This window comes from Perognathus longimembris, chromosome 10, assembly GCF_023159225.1.
Source record: "Perognathus longimembris pacificus isolate PPM17 chromosome 10, ASM2315922v1, whole genome shotgun sequence".
Lineage (NCBI taxonomy): Eukaryota > Metazoa > Chordata > Mammalia > Rodentia > Heteromyidae > Perognathus > Perognathus longimembris.
In genome coordinates this window covers 35051679-35062859 of record NC_063170.1, presented here as the reverse complement: position 1 = coordinate 35062859, position 11181 = coordinate 35051679, and the positions used below count along the sequence as shown (strand labels likewise).

Here is an 11181-nt window from a genome sequence, read left to right as displayed (position 1 = left end):
ATCGTTGAGTCTTGAACACTGTCTCCCACATTGATTAGATATTAATAATGCCTTTCATTTTGTAGCTTGTCCTTTCTTTTTCTTTTTCTTTTTTGCCAGTACTGGGGCTTGATGGACTCAGGACCTGGGTGCTGTCCTTGAGCTTTTTGCTCCAAGGCTAGCACTCTACCACTTGAGCCACAGCACCACTTCTGGCTCTTTCTGTTTATGTGGTACTGAGGAATTGAACCCAGGGCTTCGTGCATGCTAGGCAAGCACTCTACCGCTCAGCCACATTCCCAATCCTCTTTCTTCTTATATTGAGTAAAAGATATTAATTTTGATGAAATCCAGGGTTACAACTTTTTTTCTTCTTTATGGATTATGCTTTTGACTTGAGGTCTAAGAATTTATCTCCTAAGGATTTTTATTCTATGGTATTTTTTTCTAAACTTGTATAGTTTTACATTTAAATCTGTAATACATTTTGACGTAAATTTTATAGATGATATTAGGTTACATTGAAGTTCTTTCTTTTGCTTTTAGGTATTTAGTTACTTTAGCATGACTTATTGAAAAGATTGTCCTTTCTCCATTGAGTCACTTTTGTACTGGATCAGACTTACTTGGGCCTATCTGAGTTCTTTCTTCTGTTCTTCTGATCCATGTGTCTACTCCTCTGCCAATATCACACTGTTGGGATTACTGTAGCTTTACAGTAAGTCTTGAAGTTGGGTAATGTAAGCACTCCAACTTTTTGTTCATCAAAATCAATTTAGCTTAATTTAAGTTTAATTATTCTCTGAGTATTTTCACCTGCCCCCATTTTGTCTTTTACTTTACTCTAGGGGAAAAAAAGTTCTTCCATAATCTTTTTCTTTTCTTGTTGCAACTCCTGCAAATGCTGTTGGTTTTGTTCCAGTCTGTCTTCCAAACATTGCAGAAGAGGCCCACTGACTGCTGACATGACTACACAGGTTCTTGGTAAACACTGAGCCTGTTATGTATCTTGGTTACTGAGTCCAGATGTGTAAGACTGTGAATCCTCCTATGCATCCTGCTCTTCCTGGCACAGGATCTTGGGTAGCTCTACTGCTGACTGGAGGCACACTTTCTCAGTGGTGACATGAGGTACAATATGGATTGGAATTTCAATTCTCTCATACTCAGAACTCCTTTGGGCCTATATGGATTGGAAGCAAGTGTAGAGTACCCAGCCAGTCTTTGTCTTTTTATCCTCTATGAAACAGGAAAAAATAAGTCCTACAAAGCCTTGATCCATCATCTGGTACATGGCTTGTGTATGAACATCAACATGTGAAGGCCAAACTGTTATATGAGGATGGGAATGATACTAGCCCACAACTCTCATGGGGCAACCTGTTAGTTCAGCTAACCTCTCTGCCTCTGGTGAGGCTGCAGACAGCTGCTCTGGAGAAATGTCTCCTCGATCCTTCCTCTTATCAGAATGTCCTAAGATGATGACAGAATGAATATGTACAATTTGGACGGCGTCAACCTTTTCAGAAACTATGCGTGTTTCAGTTCCAGTACATAGAAATTTGGAGTCATTCCTTGTGTCATCATTCAACTCCCCTATACATAGACCCATCACCTCCTCCTTTTCTGTGCTCAAAGCATGGTTGATACACACTAGGAAAGCATCAGACGCGATATGAACCACCTGCACCACCTGCACTACCTGCACCACCATCTTGGTCCGCTCCATTCACATCTGCCCAGGGCCCAGTCCAGCCAGGGCTCCCGCGCAGCCTCCCCCGCACTCGGAGCTCCGCGCCCAGGCCAGACTCAACAACTTGTTCATGGGTCTCTGCCATAGCTCACTGGCAACCCTGGTACCTTTGTGTCCACCCTCCTCACACTGCATCGCCACGCTCACCTGGCCAGTGGAGCTGTACTGCATCTGCCCGTTTACCCTGACTCACACAGAAAATGTAAGATGGACAAATCGTGGATGGAGAGATAACTAGATCGATGATAAAATTCAGTGGGACATTTGCTGAGAATTTAGGTGGTAGCTGTATGGGGTTCAACTGTAAAATAAATTTTGCCTCTTGTATATTTGAACATTTTAAAAATAAGATGCTAAGAAAAAAGCTTCAAAGTAAATCTCACTGTAATAAGGAAATAAACCTAAGTCTCTTTCCTTGGGCTATAAAATCTATAAATTATTCCTCTGCCTTGCTAAGTAATCTACCAGCACCTATGTCTTCCACCCACAAAGGACTTCCTTCTATCCTGCACACCCAAGCCTTGTTCTGCCCTAGGGCCTAGGTGCTGGCTTTTTTCTTCTGCTTGGAATATTCTCAGAGTTTTATTGTAGCTGGCATCTTTGTGTGATGTCTAAATGCTGCCAATGAATATGATTCTGTTGCATTCTTATTAGAGCCCTTACCCTTCCCTGTGCCATCCTGTATGCCTCGTTGTTTTACTGCCACCAAGAAAAAAAAACACAAACTGCTATGTACTGGTGGAGATCTGAGGATTACAATTCAAAGCCAGCCCAGCCAGGAAAGTCCATGAGACTCTTATCTTCAATTAACTGGAAGCAGAACTATGGTTCAAGTAGTAGATGGTCAGCCTTGAACAAAAGAAGCTCAGAAATAGCAGCCAGGCCTTGAGTTCAAGCCTCAGGATGAGTACACATACCCATGTATGCACTCTCTCTCACCACCCCCCTCCTCACACATACACGCACACATCAGGAATTTGGTTTGCCTTATTCACCCCTGGGGCCCAGTACTAATTAAATGTCTGTGAGTAACTGTCACAAGCGTCACCACTATGAAGAAAGTATCAACATCCACAGCAAGGATGTCTCCCATGTCACTCCCCAGCAGATCTGGAGTCACATTCAAAATAGTTTTCACTTGTTACACATGGGTTATATTCCAGGCATTATTCCAACATTGCCAACATTGAATTTAGCCTTAGAAAGCTTTGGTGAGGTTAGTTTTATTCCCATTTTACTGGAGAGAAAGACAAGGCATATGGAGGCACAGTCAGGCTCAAAATCCATCAGGCAGCACCAGAGCCTGGGTTTCCATGCCTCCTCCCTCACTCCTGCCTTGCCCACCATCGACAGGAGGAGCTCGTGCCACACGGTCCCATCCTTACCTCCTCCCCTGGCTTTATCTTCCCTGTCCCTCCCAGGCCTTGCCCTTGCCTGTCTACTTCCTTCTTAGAAACACAACTTTTATCCTGTTTTAGCTCATCTACACAGTGCATACCAATGAGGCTCATAAAAAAGAAATATCCAGAACATCTTCCTTATTTCAAGGTTTTGTCTGAAATGGAGTCTCCTTCCTGGTAGCTTCAGGATGTGGGGATTCTAAAAGCCTGCAAGGATAGCTCTGCATTAAAACAAAGGTAAACAAAGGAAATGACAGTGACGAGGATAAGAATAACAGAAATCAACATTTGCTATGTGATTATAAAGTACCAAGGATAATTCCCAACATGCTGAGTGCTCATGATGATCACTGATGTAATTGCAGGGCAGGGTTTGAATCCACCAGCCCCATTAGTAAACCTTCTATCTTATACATCTCCCACACTGGCCTCACAAACGAAGCTCTGACCTGCCCTTCCGGCTTTTGTCATCATTCCCAGTCCTGCAGGAAACATGATGCCATGTTGCCTGACTGTACTGAAGAGGAAAGAAAGACAAGACAGGATAAGAGGGAAGAGCCTCTGTTATAGATTCATATTCTCCATGGTGGGTGGTTGAAACAGAAGATGTCTCAAGCCTCTTTGGTTAATCACCCAGGCCTATCCCTCCCACTCTGCTCCAACTCCCCCCATTTGACTTCACTTGCCTCTCCAGTAAATTCTCTCTAGGTCAGACCTAGAGACACATGTCTTTTGAGGTGTGTGCATGTGTGCATGTGTATTGTGGGGGTGCAGTGGGATTCAAGTCCAGGTTTTGTGGCTTACTGGTTACATAGATTTGGATCACTTCCTTGGCCCATCTGGGAGAGTAGACAATGTGCATACAAGGCAATTATAGAGAGTAAACTGAAATCATTAGGGTCAAGTGTAAAGAATGGGCCTGGTCTACAGGAAGCACTTGTGGTTACCACCCACTATTCAATATTGGGGTTACAGCCTAGTCAATATAAATAAATTGTACTAGCAGTCTTACTGACGAGTCCACTTTTTTTTTTTTTTTTAAAAACTTCATGCCGCCAGGTGCTGGTGGCTCATACCTGTTATCTACCAGGAGGCTGAGATATGAGGATTGTGGCTCAAAGTCAACAAGGCAGACAAATCTGACAGACTTACAATTAATCAGCAAAAGGCCAGAAGTGAAGGTGTGGGTCAAATGGTAAAGCACCAGTCTTGAGCAAAAAAAAAAAAGCATAATAAGCAAGAGGCCCTGAGTTCAAGACCCAGTAGGGGGGCGCTCGCGCACACACATGCGCATGCACACACACACGCACACACACACACACACACACAGAGGGATACAGAAAAAAACTCTAAAAATTCACATTAAGTGAAGTAAATCAGACTCAAAGAGAGAACAGATACATGTTTTTCTCTCCAATGTGGACATTAGAACTAATTTATAAATAAATTATATATATATATATATATATAAACACATACAGGGTTGTATGAAGATATACACAAATATTAAAGTACAGTAATAGATTAAAATATGGTATATTCAGGGAGTACTCCAGTGGTATAACTCCTTTGAACAACTTACTGTTGAATAGAATGATTAGCAGGAAACTGCAACTTAAGGAGTCAGAAGTCAAGGTCATGGTCAAGGGGAGCTGGGTAGATGAATGAAGAGAAAAAGGGAGAATGCAATCATAATATTCAAAGTATATATGTGCAAATGAAACTAGGGAAATTGAGGGGACAGGTGGGGTTGAGCGAGATGGGGTAGAAGTATGAAAGGGGTGGCAATGATCAAGATGCAATGAACTCATAAACAGACATGATGAATTGAAACCTCTTTTTTACAACTAAAGATAATAAAAATAGAAGCACAAAAGGAAACAAACCCTTGCGCAGCTCCTGTGTCCACCAAGTGAAGCTCTGAGATCCCTACTTGTGCTCCAGCTCTGGAAACCCAAGCTTTGTGCTTCCCACCCCTGGGGCCCACGCCTCGAGTGCATAGAGCTCCTGGATGAGGCCTCACACTGCTCCATCCAAATCTCAAGATGCCAACCACAAGGCTGGCATCTTAAGTGAACACAGGCCACTACCCCATGGCCACGTATGAAACCCATTTTGGTGAAAGCATGTGGCACAGGGCCTGTGACTGGCCCAGTGAATTTCAGTTTGAAACTAGGACTCCCTTCTGATTTTAAAAAGAATGAAATTATTCTGAGATCTAAAGATAGGAAGTCAGCTAGTGTGGGAAATGATGGGTGCTATTATTCTTGAAAGAGCAATGCCTTTAGAAGAAAACTCCTCAACCTGCCAGGATTAAAATTCAACCTTTGTTTGTAAACTCTTAAGCATATGGGATTCAAGTTAATTCGAGTTCTTTCCACTCACCAGGAACCTAACATGTGGGTCCATTATGCAAGCATGACTCAACAAGTCCTTCAGAACATGGCTTTCCACTTTGACAAAAATGAAAGGAAACTTTTGTAAATATTTGAAATTGCTAGTTTAAAATTAATTTGGCTCATTTGTTTGCAAGTTGCCATTAATTTATAGAAGTTGGAGTTTTCTCTGTACTTATACACATCACACAAAGCATCTTTTATTGTTCAAATATTTATTATCAAACTGATGTACAGAGAGGTGACAGTTACATACATTAGGCATTGGATACATTTCTTGTACTGTTTGTTACATCGTCCCTCATTCCTCCCTCCCTCCCCTCTTTCCATTTCCCCCCATGAAGTGTTCAGTTCACTTACACCAAACAGTTTTGTAAGTATTGCTTTTGTAGTTGTTTGTCTTTTTTTTACCATGTGTCTCTCGATTTAGGTATTCCCTTTCAATTTCCTAGTTCTAATACCAGTATACATGGTTTCCAATATACTCAGATAAGATTACAAAGATAGTGTAGATACAACCACAGGAAGGTGATACAAGAACATCATCAATAGTAGAAGCTACAGATACACATGGGACATTGAAAGTAGTTACAACTGTGATATAACAATCTTTTCCATAACATGGAGTTCATTTCACTTAGCATCATCTTGTGTGATCATAAGGGTATAGCTATTGGGCTCTTGTGATCCTCCGCAGTGACTTGCCTAACACTTTGCTAATTATTCCCAATAAGAGAGACCATAGAGTCCATGTTTCTTTGGATCTGCCTCACTTCACTTAGTATAAGTTTTTCCAAGTCCTTCCATTTCCTTACAAATGGGGCAATGTCATTCTTTCTGATAGAGGCATAAAATTCCATTGTGTATATGTACCACATTTTCCTGATCCATTTGTCTGCTGAGGGGCATCTGGGTTTGTTCCAGATTCTAGCTATGACAAATTGCGCTGCAATGAACATTGTTGTGCTGGTGGTTTTACTGTGATTTTGTGGTTTTTTGGATAGATACCCAAAAGTGGGGCTGCTGGGTCATAGGGGAGTTCTATATTGAGCCTTCTGAGGAATCTCTATACTGCTTGCCAGAGTGGCTGAACCAGTTTACATTCCCCCCAACAATGAAGTAGGGTTCCCTTTTGGCCACATCCCCTCCAACAATTGTTATTGTTAGTTTTCTTGATATATGACATTCTTACTGGGGTGAGATGGAATCTCAATGTTGTGTTGATTTGCATTTCTTTTATGGTCAGTGATGTAGAGCACTTTTTCATATGTCTCTTGGCCATTCTCATTTCCTCATCAGAGAAGTCTCTTTTTAAGTCTTTAGCCCACTTGATGAGGGGGCTATTGGTTCTTTGTGGTTTTGTTTTGGAGGAAGGTAATTTTTTTAGTTCTGCATATATTTTAGATATGAGGCCTTTGTCCATTGATGACCAGTAAAGATCTTCTCCCAGTTTGTGGGCTTTCTGTTTATCTTGTGAGCTATGTCCTTTGCTGTGCAGAAGCTCTGCAGTTTGATACAGTCCCATTTGTCCAACCTTTCTTTGCTTTGTAGTCTTTCTGGGTCTTTGTTAAGGAAGTTCCGTCCTGCACCAAGGAGCCCAAGTGTTTCTCCTACTCCTTCCTTTAGTGTTTTCAGGGTGTCTGTTTTGATTTTGAGGTCTTTAATCCATTTGGAATTGATTTTGTTGCAGGGTGATATATAAGGATTTAGTTTTAGTTTGTTGCATGTGTTGAACCAGTTTTGTCAGCACCATTTGTTAAAGAGGCTATCTTTCTTCCAGACTATTGTTTTAGCTCCTTTATCAAAGATTAAGTAGGCGTAGTTCTGTGGGTTCATTTCTGGATCTTCAATTCTGTTCCATTGGTCTTCAGGCCTGTTCCGGTGCCAATACCAAGCTGTTTTTATTACTATAGCTTTATAATGCAGCTTGAAGTTGGGTATTGTAATTCCTCTAGCACTGTTCTTTCTGCTTAGGATTTTTTTTTTTGCTATTCTTGGTCTTTTATTGTTCCATATGAATTTCTGGATTGCTTCCTCTGTTTCATTAGAAAATGGTGTTGGGATATTAATGGATATTGCATTGAATTTGTAGTTAGCCTTTGGCAATGTAGATAGCCAATGGCAATATTGCCATTTTGATTATATTAATCCTCCCAATCCAGGAGCCTGGGAGGTTTTTCCATTTCCTTAGTTCTGACTTAATTTTGTTTTTCAAGCTTTTAAAGTTCTCATCAAAGAGGTCTTTCACTTCTTTGATTAAGGTTATTCCTAGGTATTTTTATGTTTTGGGGGGGCTATTGCAAAAGGAGTTGCTTTCCTGATTTCAGCCTCGGTCTTCGGGCCGTTAGCATAGAGAAAGGCCATTGATTTTTGAGGGTTTATTTTATATCCTGCAACTTTGCCAAAGTTTTGGATCAGCTCTAGTAGCTTGAGGGTAGAGTCTATGGGGTTCTTTAGGTATAGGATCATGTCATCTGAGAAGAGGAAAAGTTTAACTTCATCTTTTCCTATTTGGAGCCCCTTTATATTTTCTTCTTGCCTAATTGCTCTGGCTAGGAATTCTAGTACTATGTTGAAGAGAGGGGGAGAGAATGGACATCCGTGTCTGGTTCCTGATTTTAAAGGGAATGGCTTCAGTTTTTCACCATTTAGAGTTATGCTTGCTGTTGGTTGGTCATAAACTGCCTTGATTATATTCAGGAATGTTCCCTGGAATCCCAGTTTTTCCAGGGCTTTTAGCTTTAATGGGTGCTGGATTTTATCGAACGCTTTTTCCGCATCCAGAGATAAAACCATGTGGTTCTTTACCTTGCTCCGGTTGATGTGGTGGATTACGTTAATTGACTTGCGTATATTAAACCACCTTTGCATCCCTGGGATGAATCCAGTTTGATCATGGTGTATGATTTTTTTGATGACCTGTTGAAGTCGATTGGCCAGAATTTTATTGAGAATTTTTGCGTCTATGTTCATCAGGGAAATCGGTCTATAGTCCTCTTTATATGATGAGTCCCTGCCTGGTTTTGGGATGAGGGTTATACTGGCTTCATAGAATGTGTCTGGTAGTGAATGTTCTCTTTCAATTTCATTGAAGAATTTGAGAAATATTGGTGTGAGTTCTGTTTTGAAGGCCTTATAGAATTCTGCTGTGAATCCGTCTGGACCTGGGCTTTTCTTGGATGGGAGATCATTTATTGCCGTTTCTATTTCAAAACTGGATATGGGTCTGTTTAGAAGGTTTAAATCTTCATGGTTGAGTTTGGGGATATGAATTTTTTCTAGAAAATAATCTATGTCTTCCAAGTTCTCGAATTTTTTGGCATAAAGGTTTGCAAAATAGTCCCTTATTATTTTCTGAATTTCGGTTATTTCTGTGGTGATGTTACCTGTTTCATCTCTTTTTTTTTTTTTTTTTTTGGCCAGTCGTGGGGCTTGGACTCAGGGCTTGAGCACTGTCCCTGGTTTCTTTTTGCTCAAGGCTAGTACTCTGCCACTTGAGCCACAGCGCCACTTCTGGCCATTTTCTATATATGTGGTGCTGAGGAATTGAACCCAGGGCTTCATGTATATGAGGCAAGCACTCTTGACACTAGGCCATATCCCCAGCCCCTGTTTCATCTCTTATCTTGTTTATTTTAGTGTGCTGCCTTCATTTTTTGGTCAGGTTTGCTAGGGGTCTGTCTATCTTGGTTTCAAAGAACCAACTCTTTGTTTTGTTGATTCTTTCGATTATTTTTGTCTTTAATTGATTTAATCCTGATTTGATTATAATTATTTGTTTTCGTCTATTGACTTGGGGTTTGGCTTGATGTTCTCTTTCAAGGAAATTAAGGTGCTTCCTTAAATTAGTGAGTTGCTATTTCTCCAGTTTGTTGGTGTATGCACTCAGAGATATAAATTTTCCTCTGAGTACTGCCTTTGCTGTGTCCCAAAGGAGCTGGTACTTTGTGTCCTCATCTTGGTTGAATTCCATAAACATTTGAATTTCTGTTTTAATTTCTTCAATGACCCACTGATGGTTCAGCAGTGTATTGTTTAGTCTCCATGAGTTGCAGGATTTTCTGTGGTGGCTGTTTGAGTTGAGCTCTAATTTTATTCCATTGTGGTCTGAGAGAATGCAGGGAATGGTTTTGATACTTCTGAATTTGTACTGATTTTCTTTGTGCCCTAAGATGTGATCTATTTTGGAGAATGTTTCATGTGCTGCGGAGAAGAATGTGTTTTCTGTTGTTGCTGGGTGGAATATTCTGTAGATGTTGGTTAAGTCTAGTTGGTCTAAATAATTATTTAGTTCTGTGATTTCTTTGTTCAGTTTTTGGCGTGTTGATCTGTCCAGAGGTGATAGTGGAGTGCTAAAGTCCCCAATTATCTATGTGTTTGGGTCTATGAGTGTTTTTAGAGTTAGCAGTGTTTGTTTGATGAAGTTGGGTGCTCCTGCATTGGTGTGTAAATATTTAGAATGGTTATATCTTCCTGTAGGAGAGATCCCTTTACTAGTATGTAGTAACCTTCTTTGTCTCTTCTTACCTTTTTTTAATTTGAAGACAATTTTTTCTGATACTAGGATTGCAACTCCAGCCTGCTTATGGGGGCCATTTGCTTGATAGATTTGATTCCAGCCTTTCACTTTTAGAAGATGTTTACTTTTGCTGGATAGATGTGTCTCTTGGCAGCAGAAAGATGGATCTTGATTTTTGATACAACTTATGAGCCTATGTCTTTTAATTGGAGAATTAAGTCCATTAATGTTGAGAGCTAGGATTGAGAGATGATCGTTTGTTCCTTTCATTATAGCTATCTTGTTAAAAGCTGTGTCTACTCATTTCTTGATCTGATGTTTACTATTTAGGGTTCATTTCTCTGTCTGTATTGTGATCTTGATTATTTTCCCTGGATAGTACATCTTTGAGGATTTTCTGTAAAGCTGGTTTGGTGGAGATATACTGTTTCAGTTTTTCCTTACTGTGGAAGACTTTTATTTGACCTTCGGCTATGAATGAGAGTTTGGCTGGGTACAGTATTCTTGGTTGGTAATTATTTTTATTTAGTGTTTGGTATACCTCATCCCAGGCTCTCCTTGCTTTCATGGTCTCTGCTGAGATGTCTGGGGTAATTCTGATTGCTTTTACTTTATGGTCTCTGCTGAGATGTCTGGGGTAATTCTGATTGCTTTTCCTTTATATGTGATTGTTTTCTTCTCCCTAACAGCTTTAAGGATTCTTTCCTTGTACTCTACTGATCCTGTTTTGATCACAATGTGTCAGTGGGATATCCTATTCTGGTCTGGTCGGTTTGGGGTTCGAAATGATTCTTGTATCTGTACAGGTCTATCCTTCTGGATGTTTGGGAAATTCTCAGCTAATATTTTGTTAAATAGGTTGCCTATCCCATTAACTTCTTTCTCCAAGTTTTCCACAATACCTATTATCCTTAAATTGGGCTTCCTGACCGTGTCTTGAATCTCCTGTAGCGATCTGTTTTGTTGATTGGACTGGATTTGTATTGATTTTTGATCTTTCTCCATAGATTCTAGGGAATCTTCAGCTCTTGAGATTTGATCTTCTGCTTCAGTTAGTCGGGACTTTAGGCTAGCTACTTGATTTCGAATCTCTTTTCCTTCTGACTTGTCTTTCCTAATGATTTCTATGTCATC

The 11181-nt window shown here is 40.4% G+C and overlaps 1 pseudogene; it reads right to left on the bottom strand.

Moving 5' to 3' along the window:
* Nucleotides 1-294: 294 nt before the first annotated feature.
* On the bottom strand, nt 295-1708 carry LOC125358013 (annotated as a pseudogene).
* Nucleotides 1709-11181: the final 9473 nt, after the last annotated feature.